Genomic DNA, 13,028 nt, shown 5'->3' with positions numbered 1-13,028 from the left:
CTGACCTCTGAACTGACAAAGACTTTGTTTACGTTTGCCCCTCCATTCGTCGTCATGTAGCGTGCCGTCTTCCCCTGAAACAATGAGCCGCACAGCGCATGCACGGAGGGGCAAACGTAAACAAAGTCTTTGTCAGTTCAGAGGTCAGTACAGCCAAACAGCGCTGTCTGGAGTGACACAGACTGCAGCAGAGGACTAACCTGGAGTGGACCATGATGGAGTATTGGTGAAAAACATGAGTTTTTGGACGATTAATGTAGTTTTAGGAGCGGCGCTGTCTATGCCCTGATGGATCCCATTATATGGACGTTCGCGGCACGATTCTGGATCTAAATATCTCCCGAAGCACTGCTTGGATCAGGAAAGCCTTCTGGGTGAGTATTTTGTTCTACTTCATTCTATAAACAATGTAAAAGCTGTATAAACCGAACTTATCCTTTAATACCCCAAAACTTTGTGAGGGGATCGGTGAAACAGCCTGGTCTTCAATTTTCAAAAGCAAACATCATCAATAAGTGGCATGTTTAGCATGTAGCAGGATGGTTTTGATAATCATAATTTGTCAGAAAAAATGCCTTCATGTCAAAATGAGCATAGATAGGTTTCACTTTTGCCATGGGGTGCCAGAATTGACGCAAGCCAAAAGATTCTTACAGGAGCTTTAATCAGATGAACGACCTGTCAGTGATTATATAAAGGGATGTAGTAACAAGCCTGAGCCTGTCACCAAATAGATCTGCAGATCAAACAAAACAGTGTTATTACTTAAAGTCTGTCAACCCCAGTGTAATTAATCTGCAACTGATCAATATTTCAATGTTCCAAGTGTTACAGCTCCTAAATTGAGCTCAATAATGAGCGCTGCTGTTTTTCAATTCTGCAAGACATGGCACATTCCTTTGATGCAAATGTCAGACTGTGCATCAAACAAGATGAAAATCTGACATTAAAACTGCCATTTGTGTATCTGCACATGCAGGTTTGGACTCTTTTTGGACTGCGTCTGATTGACGTATGGTGCTTTTGCATGTGTGTAAAGGTGTGCAGTATTTTTTTTTCCAGGAGGACTTCATGGCCTGTTGTGTATGGGTAAATTGAAGCTGGGAGGGATGAGAGCAGAAGCACGGCACAGTATAAAGGTGTAATTCCCTCCGCTTCTGATGGCTTCAGGTGTAAGTGCACAGTCACACTCTGCTAACCCTCATCTTGTGAGAACAAAGAGAGGTCTTATGGGAGTTCACGCCACAAAGCTTCACTCCAAGGGCATTCGGACAAGGAGACAGAAATCCTGCTCCCTGCTGCACGCTGCTCTGCTGAAAAATCATCTTCAATTCCTCTATGTGCGCTTTCTATTTCTGTCTTTCATCACACTTATAAAACCCTCCCGGAGTGAAAGACATGAAACAGCCAAGCAGCTGAAATCATGTAAAACATCTGATTATGTTTCCGATATATTTACATTGCAAAACGGCTATGTGAATAACAGCTTGATGACTCAACAGCTTGAGATCTCTGGAGCAATTAAAATCTTCTCTGCCCCATGTCAGCTGTATAGCTTCTTTCCAAAAGCCAATCTATAGCACATAAATGATCTTTGCAATGCGAGCTTGTAGCTGAATATGTTTCATGTCGAGCCTTTGGTCATGTCTCAAACATAGATTCTGTTGTCGAAATGAAGAACCCAGAAAATGTTTGTAAAAGATTAACACAGTCTTTTAATTCTCCAACCAGCAGGATGTCTCTCCATCTGGAAGCTGATTTTGGAAAGAAGAGGTTCAGTACAGGAAAAAAAAGAAAAGCAGACAGATATAAAAAAAGACTCTGAGTATCACATAATTCTGGTGGTACTGCCTCCTTTTAAAATGTGCTTTACACTCGCTGTCATCAAGTGATCATCCGTAATGGAGGCTCAGCAGCTGCAAGTCCCACAAGTGTCCAGATGTGTTTGCTGGTCTTATAATCACAGACACATTGGCTCAACACCAACAAATGAAACAGCCCTGCCAAACCCAAGGGGGGCTGACAATGCATGTTGTGAATTAGCGAATGTCAGCCTTAATTAAAATGTGCTAAGAAAAAAAACACCTTTTCTTGTGTTTGTTAGTCAGGTGTGCTGCTCCTGGATTGTCAGAGAAACATAAAAAAAGGGGAAACCTGGGAAAATGTGAGAGTTACGTGCATGATGTTAACCTCTATTGCTTTTACAACACGGTGACAAATCTACTTTCTTTCCTTTGTTATGAAACATAATAAATAAATAATAAATGTTAATCAAACAAGGCCAGAAGTCCCATATTTTTCACATAAACTTAAAAGAAATGAGCCAAAATACAGCCTCGAGCAGGACCCATCACAACTCCATTTGTCAAGGCTGAAAACACAGCACACACATAATTACCAAATCAAAACTGATCTCGGGGAAAAAATCCATAAGCTTATAGTTCATTCAGCACAGGGAATGATTGGTCCCCGCTTCAGAATACATTCACAGATAAACGAAGACGCTCTGATACTCAATGAATCCATGACTGGAATGCCATTTATCTGTTAACGCTGACAACAAGGTCAAAATGTAGGTTTGGATTGTATTCCACAAAGTTCCCAAAAGGCATTTTAATGTAAGTCACAATATTCTTTAGAAAGATATAAAGAAAAGGGATGGCACATTATAGTTTATTGTTTTGTAACTTTTTTTATGCTTGTAATTGCTGTGTGGGGGCAAGTGTCAGACAATTTAAAGCACGGTGAAGAAAACCTTTTTTTTTTTTTACATCTAACAGCAAAAAGTCATAATGAGTAAAACACCTGTCTGCTGAAAGAATGCAAGGTGAGGTTGATGAGCAGTGTTTTATAGTGTGAGTGAAATTATAGGCACCAACTATCAGCACAGACATAGCTTTAAGAGTCATAGGTCTTTCGTGACATGTAGTGTTATAAAACATTGTTTTACAGCAGGGGTGGCCAACCTGTGGCTCACGAGCCACATGTGGCTCTTTGCCTTTCGGTGCGTGGTTCTTTGATCTATTCATTAAAATATGTATCTAGTTATGAGTAGTGGTGTGCCGATCAATCTAAAATATATATATGGATGCCAACGTTGGGATCAGTTGGGATTAATACTTAAGTTTCGGTTTCTCTTCTCTAGTACAAATCGAAACCCACAAACACAGTAAATCTCGCTTTGAAAATTGGAAATGTATTGCTTTTTATTTTATAACATTTTGTTTATGTGTGAGAGGAAGTGTGTTTACAGGATCACATGCGTGACGTGGCTCTCTGTAGTACCACGGTCATTTTTGTGGCTCTTGGTCTCTGACTGGTTGGCCACCCCTGTTTTACAGTTTCAAAACTGAGATAAGCCCACTTAAAGAAGGTTTATTAAATATGACTAATTTAAGCTCAAAGAAAGGAACTACACTGAGCAGTTTTTAATCTTAGATGTTTTATCTACTTCTTAGTGATTATGAAATTTTTCTGTCAAATTAAATATAAAAAGAGTAAACCACAGAAGTCTGCGGGAAGCAAATCCTGGGTGTAGTACTGTTTTTGGGGTACCACAAATCAACATCTCTAAGTTAATGAAGAAGCATGGAGTAGGAGAGCTGTACAGAACAAGTCATAATACAAAAATGATGGTGCTCTTAGGTGGAAGGTATGAGAAAACCTAAAGGTTAAAATGCTTTTTTTAAACTGACAAGTTGTTGATGTAGAACAGTGTCTCCCAAACTTTTTTTCAGGTGACCCACTTTTTGGGGTAACAAGCCACGGCGACCCAATCCAAAATCTGTAAACCAATTGACAGAATAACTGTGCAAAGATAGAAAAGGGTTCTTTGATCATGTTTCTGTAGTGTCTTACATCTTTTGTACTAGCTCACAGGCCTAACATATTTGACAAATGCATTACAGCTTCGTTAGGCTTATGTTTGAAAATACTTGCATTTTTACTATACAAATTAGCCTGCTTGATTTCAGAATTGTATCCCAGTCATGCAATATTCAGGACAAGATATTAAGATGCGATGGTCATTTCTGCAGCTGGTGCCTGTCCAAGATCCAGCAATAACTCTGGGCTTTCAAATTCAGATACATTCAGATTCAAGTTCTGAATCTGCCTTCAAATCTTTCTTTGGAAACTAACGATCAAAGCAATCAATGGGTCAGCTCTTTCATAAGTGTGATGGTGACAGTGACGTTTTTTTCTCCAGACTGCTGTAAAACAGTAGGAAACATACTGTGGTTTGAAAAACAGTTACATGTTTCCATTCACAGTAAACATTGTGGCGATGACCCTTCGAAATGAAAACATAACAAGCTATGACAGTGTGAGGAGCCAATTATCAGCGAACAAATTGCCACGGGGAGACTTCTTCTGGTTAAGGAAAGCATGAATTTTGTGTAAATATTTTGAAAACTAATTTGGTGACCCATTAAAAAAATTTCTGGGGACCCACCTTTGGGTCAGGACCCAGACTTTGGGAAAGACTGATGTAGAACATGGATAGAAAAAAAATTTCAGACGCAATTTGGTGTCAGAATTGCAGTGAAACAACTTGTACACCAGAGCAGCGTTTTTCAGCCTATGGACCCCCTAATGACGAAGAGACCAAACAGGGTCCCCAAGTGGCCATGTGATTGGCAGAGCAGAGATAGAGGCGGGTCTTTCTCTGTCTTGCGGAGCTGGAATTGAATGCTGAGTGAACCTGTGTGCAGTTTGAGAGAGCTGCTGTTGCTGAATGTGTTCATTTCTGACTACATTGGCTTTAGTGAATCCATTGATGTGTGATCAAAGACAATAGCATGAGTAAAAATTGAAGTATTTGGAAATAGTTATTTGTAAATATAAAAATGGCTCAATCAACAGAAAATGTCACAGACCCCTGCAGTATCTCCACAGACCCCCTGTTGAAGACCTCTGTACTAGAGGAATGAACTGACAGTGTTCAGCAATCGGAGTTCACTGATCTAAATTAGAGATCATTTCAACTTACAAATAAAGATTACTCAGTCTGATTCATTCCCTCCACTATCTGTTGTTAATCATTGTTTTTAATTTATTTTTTACATTATTTTTTACTTATGTATTTTAACTTTTGTACTTCTTTTATATTGTAAGGTATCCTTCAGTGCCCTGAAAGGCGCCATTCAAACAAAATGTATCATTATAATAATAAAAGTTGTTGATGTTGTTGTGAAAAATAGTGTAAGAATGTGAACATCTATCTACCATGACAATAGGATACACCTTACAGGAAATGAGTCAGAGTTAAATCCTCATTGAGGCCAAGGTCATGGAGAGGAAGTCTCATATGTATTTACTTTTTGCCTAAAGCTTAAATCTTTTTCATCATGTTTCATGCACACAACTTGTCAGTTTAAAAAGGGCATTTTGAGAGTTTTTTAAAAATCTGATACTAGTTTTTTTTAAATGTATTATAAAAATCAAATCTAATTGAAAGTAGAAATAAAGAAGAGGCATCAAACATACTCCTGAGGCAGTACCTTCCTTCCCCTGAACATTATATTATCCTGTTTTCTCACATGACAGCTGGCTGATTGCAACCTTTGCTTATCAACCTACACATCCCAGGGACTCGTTCAGCATCTCCATTACAGACAACACCATCCCTCTAATCTTCCACTCACATCAGCATTGCTAATAAGCCCTGCTGCCAGAGTATACTGTGCATGGACACATTTATATCAGCAGCAGGACAGGATAGAAAGAAGCCGCCAGTGAATTTGTTCCTCTTTATTAAGGTTAACATTATTCTGAGGATGCTCTTTGTGCAATGACTGGATCTTGTGATATTGGTGGGTAAACAGCAGGTTTGTTATTTTAAAGCTGTACTCTGTACATTTAGAGTAAAAGATGCAGACTGCTACAGAGATGGACAGTACAAAATGAAAAAGCAAGCTCAGATGCTTGTTTTAAAGACAAGAAGCAGAAAATGTGCCTGTTGTGCATGTGTGTGTATGTGTGCGTGTGCGTGTGTGTGTGTGTGTGTGTCAGTGTGCGAGCTTCTAATGGATCAATAGCCATCAGGTGCATGAGATTCAAGTGTGGCACCCTCCCCATTGTGAAATCCTCTTAAAGCTCCTGATAGTTCAAGTAATCTGGGAGAAGCGGTGTGTGTGTGTGTGTGTGTGTGTGTGTGTGTGTGTGTGTGTGTGTGTGTGTGTGTGTGTGTGTGTGTGTGTGTGTGTGTGTGTGTGTGTGTGTGTATGTATGTGTGTGTGTGTCTATGTTTTTGTTTGCAAAGGTATCACATGTCCTGCTGAATTTTAGTGCTATAAGTGCTCAGAGACAGAGTCAGAGGGCTCTAAAACATACTTCATGGAAACTATAACCCATTAAAACCTGGTTTACTATTTGGAGTCCAGGTAAAGCTGCACACAATATACTCTCTTAGATTTGGGCATACTGAAAATATTTTACACCCCTCAGGACAACTTAGGGCATTTGACAAGACAGCTAACTCTAAATCTGGATTACTTTACATATCAGCAGTAACTAGCAACCCCCTTTCAATGAAAAACTGCTGGGAGACACAACACAGAGAAAATGGCACCAAAAACAGGTTTTCTGATGGCAAAGCAGAGCAGTGAAGAGTTATCAGCAGTGTACACTTTAGACAATTTCTTGGGTTGCAACCTCTCAAAGTTAGCTGAACCTCATGACAGACCTGACCCTATCTGCTGAGAACCAAACCTTGCTTGCATGTTGTTTATTCCAGCTGTTTTCATAAAAGAGGCTGTTGTTGCTGGTATAATTACTAGGGACATGTCACTCATACTACCCCACTTCAAAAACACTGAAATGTACCTTTAAGCTTTAGAAGCAGCTGTTATCAGTGAGAAAGCACCAATGAACCTGTGTCAAGTTAACAAAATAAGCTAACTAGAAAACATTTAATTGTAGTCAGTTTAGTGGTGTTTTATATCTCAAAAATAAAAAGTGGAAAAATATAACTCTGCATTGTTTGAGGAAGCTGATTCCCAAACTTTACTATGTCATCAAAATTAACATATATGACAAGAAAAGCACTCAGAGAGCGCAGACCCACGCCAAGCATATTGTGATTGTCACGCAACACTTAAGTCCTACTTTAATGTTATACTCCCTTTCAGCAGACTGTCTGCTACAATCTGGTGTTAGATGCAGGTTTGTACAATAATTTGTTACCGGACAGTATAGAAAATTATGATGACCCAGTACATATTTCATATACTGGATCTTAGTATCCAGAATATTGTTGGATCGTACTTTTACATCTGTCAGAAATTATCGTGACCTTGTCTTGAATTGTTTTGCAAATCAATTTGACCATTTATCGTGGAGTTATATACACATATAGTGACACTGGCCCTATCTCACAATGATAAAGAATCCTTTAAAAAAGTCCTGGATCCAGACGGTGATCGGGATCACCTCCAAAATGTAATATCTTCTTCCTCATCCCATTTTGAACATTTCCTGAAAATTTCATCAAGATCTGTTCATTAGTTTTTGAGTTATGCTGTTCACAGACAGACAGACAAACTCTCCCCAAAACATTATCTCCTCAGGGGAGGGAAGTATCCTGCTTATTGACAAACAGCCACAATGAGTACTGACCAGGTCAGATGAAGTCAGCTTAAGAGTAGCAATTCAGTAAAGACGAGATGATTGGAGGAAAGATGTGACCCAAAAGGTCCAATGCTAAATATGAACTGATGATTGAATACCAAAGACACAAGCAGAATTAGGCAGACAGATAGTGGACTCTCTCATGTTAACCCTGTGCTTCTGTTCTCTTTGGAGCCAAATAGTTCTCTAGGTGAGGCGAGGCAGGTGATCAATAATCAGGAGAAAGTGGCCGCTGGCCTTGATCCTAATTAGTGCAGAGTTAGAGCAGATTAGCTCACACCTGAGACCCTACCTTAGCCTTCCTCAAACAACAGCTCACTAATTATCAGGCTACCAAGACGCCAAAGACACCTCCACTCAGCTTATGAAACCCTTCCCTCCTAAGACCAAAAATAAAGTAACAGAAATACATTTTATGATGGGAATTTCAGAGGGGAGGGGTTAGTGGCATGATCCTTTCGAATAAAGACAAATTTCAAGGGAAGGGAAGGATTAACCATTAACCTTTTGTTATCACAGTCAAGTCTGTTAAAACAGTTCAGAGAAAGGTCAGGTAGAGAGGGCCACGAGGAGATTAGTGCTTTGCAAGCACTGTGTATACATTACACTGTATGTGTGTTTGTGACTGTGTCTGTGAACAGGATTGCCTGAAACAAAACCCAGTCACCACTCGAGTTTCTAAATATAGACAGTATCTACTCTCTGTTGTCCTGTTTTCCTCCAGAAAAAAAAAGTTTGTTTTGAAATGCAGGGACGTGGTTAACCCATCATACGGTCAACGCAGCTGCTTAGCATCAGCTTGTCATTAAACTTAGCTTGACTCTGCTATAGTCATTCTGAATGACTTTTCACAAAACAAGAAAAAACACAAATTTAATCTAACGTAACATCTGAAATGAAAAAAAACATAATTAAATAAATATAATATAAATTGTAACACTCAAATATAGTTTTACATATCCCCAAAGTTTCATTTATATTATGACAAAACCAAATGCAATACATGTGGCACCAGCTATTGGTAACAGGAAGTGACATGATCTCATCCTTCAATATACTACTCAGATCTTCCTGATCATATCCACATTAAATGTGTGATTCTGTTCTGTATTTTCATTCTGTGTTATAGAGACAGTAAGGTTACGCTGAAGGGCATGACCCTGACCCAAACTATCGTGTTCACAGGAAGTTGTTGCAATGTTTAATCTGTCTCTAATCTCACATGATTAACTTGAGCACATCTACATATTAACACTCAGAAACAATCAGAGTGCCACCTAGTGGAAAGAGGCAACACCGTCTCAGAAATCAACTGATTTTCTTAAAGTCTGAACGATGATTACAGTCAATGCATGAGTTAAATTCAAAAATCTTTATCATATCAACCCATTTCGATCAAACTGTTCGAGCTAAGCTGTTAGCACAAACATACAGTATTATCTCCAGTGCATGAGGATGATTAGGTGTCTAGAGATGCAATTTCATTTGAATTTCATGAATAAGGAATGATGCAAACCAACCATCCACTGGTTATCACACTCTAGCCTCTTTTATTTTCTGTAAATTGCATAGTTTACTCTATCAAACGAGAACAACCAAATGAATAAAGTGAATTGTCAAACATTTAATCGTTACTTTTTATACACATGCTCACATGCTTATGTTTCCAGACTTATAAATAGAAGATGTGAGCGCCTGTTTTCAAAACAAAGACTTCTGAACGAGCCAGGCCATGCCTAATGCGCATGGACAGGCTGTGTGTAACTGTAAAGAAAGTGTGTGTGTGTCTCTGTGCAATGTTCACGGTTCCTCACCAAGCTTGACCTGGTTTGGTCTGACACTTCTGCCAGTCTGCATACAGAAAGAAAATTCACACCAGAGCACATAGAGCACACAAACACACAAACACACACAGATGCATTCTTAACCCTGATGTGTGTACTTGAACACACAAACACACACTCATCCAGCTGGCCATCAAATAGCGCTCTCCAAACACAGAGTCCAGGAAAATAAGTCACAGAGTCAATCACACACAGACACTCACATTAAAAGCACACACAGATGTCATCTCCCAGTCAATATAGCTCCTCGTTCAAAGAGACGGAGGATATTTGTAGAGCTGCCACCAATGATGATGAGTCTATTAACCCCGTGGCTTCTGGGTCACACAAGAACCCTTCCTCTTCTACACTTCCTACCCTCTGCACTGGATCCATGAATAAGCTGCAGAATTCAGGAGCAGAGTTGTTGGCTCTCTGCTCTTGTTGCTCAAGAAATGACCACATCAGGCAGCTGAGATTCCTCTCAAGTGGCTCTTCATGTACTTTTTCTCCCGATGACAAATAGGACTTGGCCGTACCTCTAATTTAAGGGAAGCAGCGGTCAGAGAGACGGAAATGAGGAAGTCTAATCACTGCAATGATGATGGTGGTAATCAGGTAAAGGTACTGTGTGCCTAACAGAGGGATTTGATTTGGTTGCTAATTATTGAGTTAGCTTCCAGAGAATAGAGGTGCCACAGCGATAAAGGGATAGGACTTGTGTGTCAACTAAAAAATGTATGTGCTCCAGTGACAGTGGGCCTTAAACTAACCCAGAAGGACTGAAACACAGAAGATGTAAAATATGCATACAGCCATTTTCTTACTTTACACATTGGGCTCTTAAAACAAACCATTTACAACAATCATATTATCAGTGGGTGGAATAAAACACAACAAGTAAACTAGATGAGTTAAAGATGCGATAAGGAGGATCTATTTTAGTTGGACTGCCTCGCCACCTTCTGGCCCGGAGTCTCACGCACACTGTTGTAAAGATGTAACAACACGTGTTTGTTCTGAAACAAATTTTCTCGGGTAAAGACAGCTTTTTACTGGATATAACACTACAAGGTAAGGTATTTATCAGTACAGTTACGTAGCACTGTTGACTGAAACGTGACAACAAGCAAGCGTAAGTTTGCTGTACGTCAGTAGCTGGCTAGCTACGACATAACTGTAGGCTAACATGACAATAAGCGGCGTTATCATAACCTCACTCTTCATTTTATTGATAGACTCTTAAGTTTGAACAGACCACTGCAGAATAACTGCTGCATGTGGAATGGAAAGACCATCATCACAAACAGCATAGCCCATGTTTTAGCCTTTAGCTCAGGCTGTATCACTCGCCTGTCTAGCTTTCTTCTACTCTTCTGTCCTTTTTCTGTCTGACAGTCAGGCTCCTGTGTCAACCATCACTACAAAATTAAACACAGAAATTGTTTTCAGCAGAGAAAAACACAGATCTCTCTTCTCACTGATGAACTCAGTCTGCCTGTGTGGTGTTGGTGTTAGAGACTCATGCCATAAATAAATAGCATTCCAAAATAACCTTTATTGGTGCTGATAATCTCATTTTAAAGAGTGGTTTATGATCAGGCATACATCTAAAATAGATAATTTTTCAAGATCACATAAAAAACTCCTCACAGCTCTTTTATTACAGAGGGTAGGATAGTTCTGAAGACTTTTGAGTCCTCTTTAACTCTTAAACAGGGAATGAAAAGAAAGGAAGGCACTGGGTGAAATGGTGCACACTGGTGCTGCTAATGAATGGATCTGTAATGGTAATGTTTTCCAGCTCACTCTGGCTGATTGCCAATTCTAATCTTTAAGCACATCATTTTTCCATATAACTGCAAACACCATTAAGTCTGTATCAACATTTACTCCTCCTCTTTAATACAGTCATTGAGTAGCTGGATGATACTAACGACTCCAGAGGTACATATCCATTAAGCAGAATAAAAAAAAAGACAACAGCATGTGTATTACATGAAAAAGAGCCTCTGACCCTGACACTAAAGCAAGCAAACAAATGATGGTGAGTGTTGCATGAGGAAAGATGTAAGAAAGACTGAATCTGAAACAAAGATGCCTAAAGATCAATGGGACAGATTTAGCGAGCATGACAGAAGGAACCAATCAAAGCTGGTCTTTTATGTTACTCTGGATTTCATGTGTCAATAATAGTTTTATAATATCATTCTTGTTGCTAAAAAAATCACATTTATAGAGTCAACTAAAAAATATTAAAGGAAACTGTTTTAAGATGGGTATACCTACAGTTTTTCCAAATAATATCAAAACTGGGTGCTGTCACCTGCTTTATGTAAAATGCAGCATAAAATTGACAGGTGGTATCTTTAGATTAGGTCACTGAAGCCAATGCCAAGTCTATTTCACAGACTCGATAAATTTAAAAGTAATAACATACCCAAGTTTGAATAAGATAAGATAAAATAAGACATTCCTTTATTCACCCCAGAACAGGGAAATTTACAGAGTTACAGTAGCAAACAAGAAAGTATGAGGTGAAAAACTTTACAATAAGGATATATTAAATAGAATAATTTTTATGGTGTCATCTAGAAAACAAAATTTGTACACAAGAACTACATAAAGGTTAAAGATCTACTGAAATAGGTTTTCATAATGAAGTCTGACCACAGTTAGAGGATAAGTCATCTAGGTGAAGAAGCCTACTACTGAATGAGCTTTTCAGTATATAACACATCTCCACAACTGTCAAGTCAAACTTATCAAGCTGGAGAAATAACTGCAGACAACATGCCAAACGTTAATAAAGCAAGAAGAAAAAATGCTGGGAAAGTTACGAGGGTAATCATTTCACAACTGCAAAGGCAATGCAAGCAACAACCCAATGTCAAACCAACCTGTAGACCAGAATCCACTGTATTGCGCTTCTATCTGTTGACACTGTGGCAAAACATTAGTTCCTGTTTGAGGATGGTGTTGAGAGTCAGGAGATTATGATTGTAACTGAGCAGAGATGTGAGCAGCTTGAAGGGCTGCTTGGCCCCAACTGTCTGTGATTGGAAATATCCTGTCCTGCAATCCAGGCAACTACAGCAGAGCTGGTCAGTTACTTCAGACTAAATACAATCAGAGACAGAGGGGCATTTACTTTCATTCATGTGTCAAATATAAACTTTCAAGAAGGAGAGCTGACTAAGGACATAGATCCTCATTTTCATCCACTCACTGTGCGACATCCCTGAAAAAGACCTCAGGGTTAGGGTTGAGGATCAGCTGGGACAGATGTAGATGCAGCTTCTTGTCAGAGATTTCCTAACCCCACATAAAGTCATTTTCAGCTGAGCTCACAATTTTGAGGTGAGGACTGTTTCCTGAGTTTGACTTAGACATTAAAATTGGTCAATTGGTTCTTGTGACCGCACTGTGTATTTATACCTTCCTATTGTTGTTGTTATGGACTGTGTGTATCTGTGACTGCAATTTGTTTAGTTGTTTAGTTTTTTACCTGGTTAAATAAAGGTTATTATTATTATTATTATTATTATTATTATTATTATCATCATTAGATAGAGG

Source organism: Halichoeres trimaculatus, unplaced genomic scaffold (assembly GCF_033239565.1).
Source record: "Halichoeres trimaculatus isolate MK-OKI-2021-1 unplaced genomic scaffold, fHalTri1.1 fHalTri1_scaffold_15, whole genome shotgun sequence".
Taxonomy (NCBI): Eukaryota; Metazoa; Chordata; class Actinopteri; order Labriformes; family Labridae; genus Halichoeres; species Halichoeres trimaculatus.
This window is presented reverse-complemented; position numbering follows the sequence as displayed.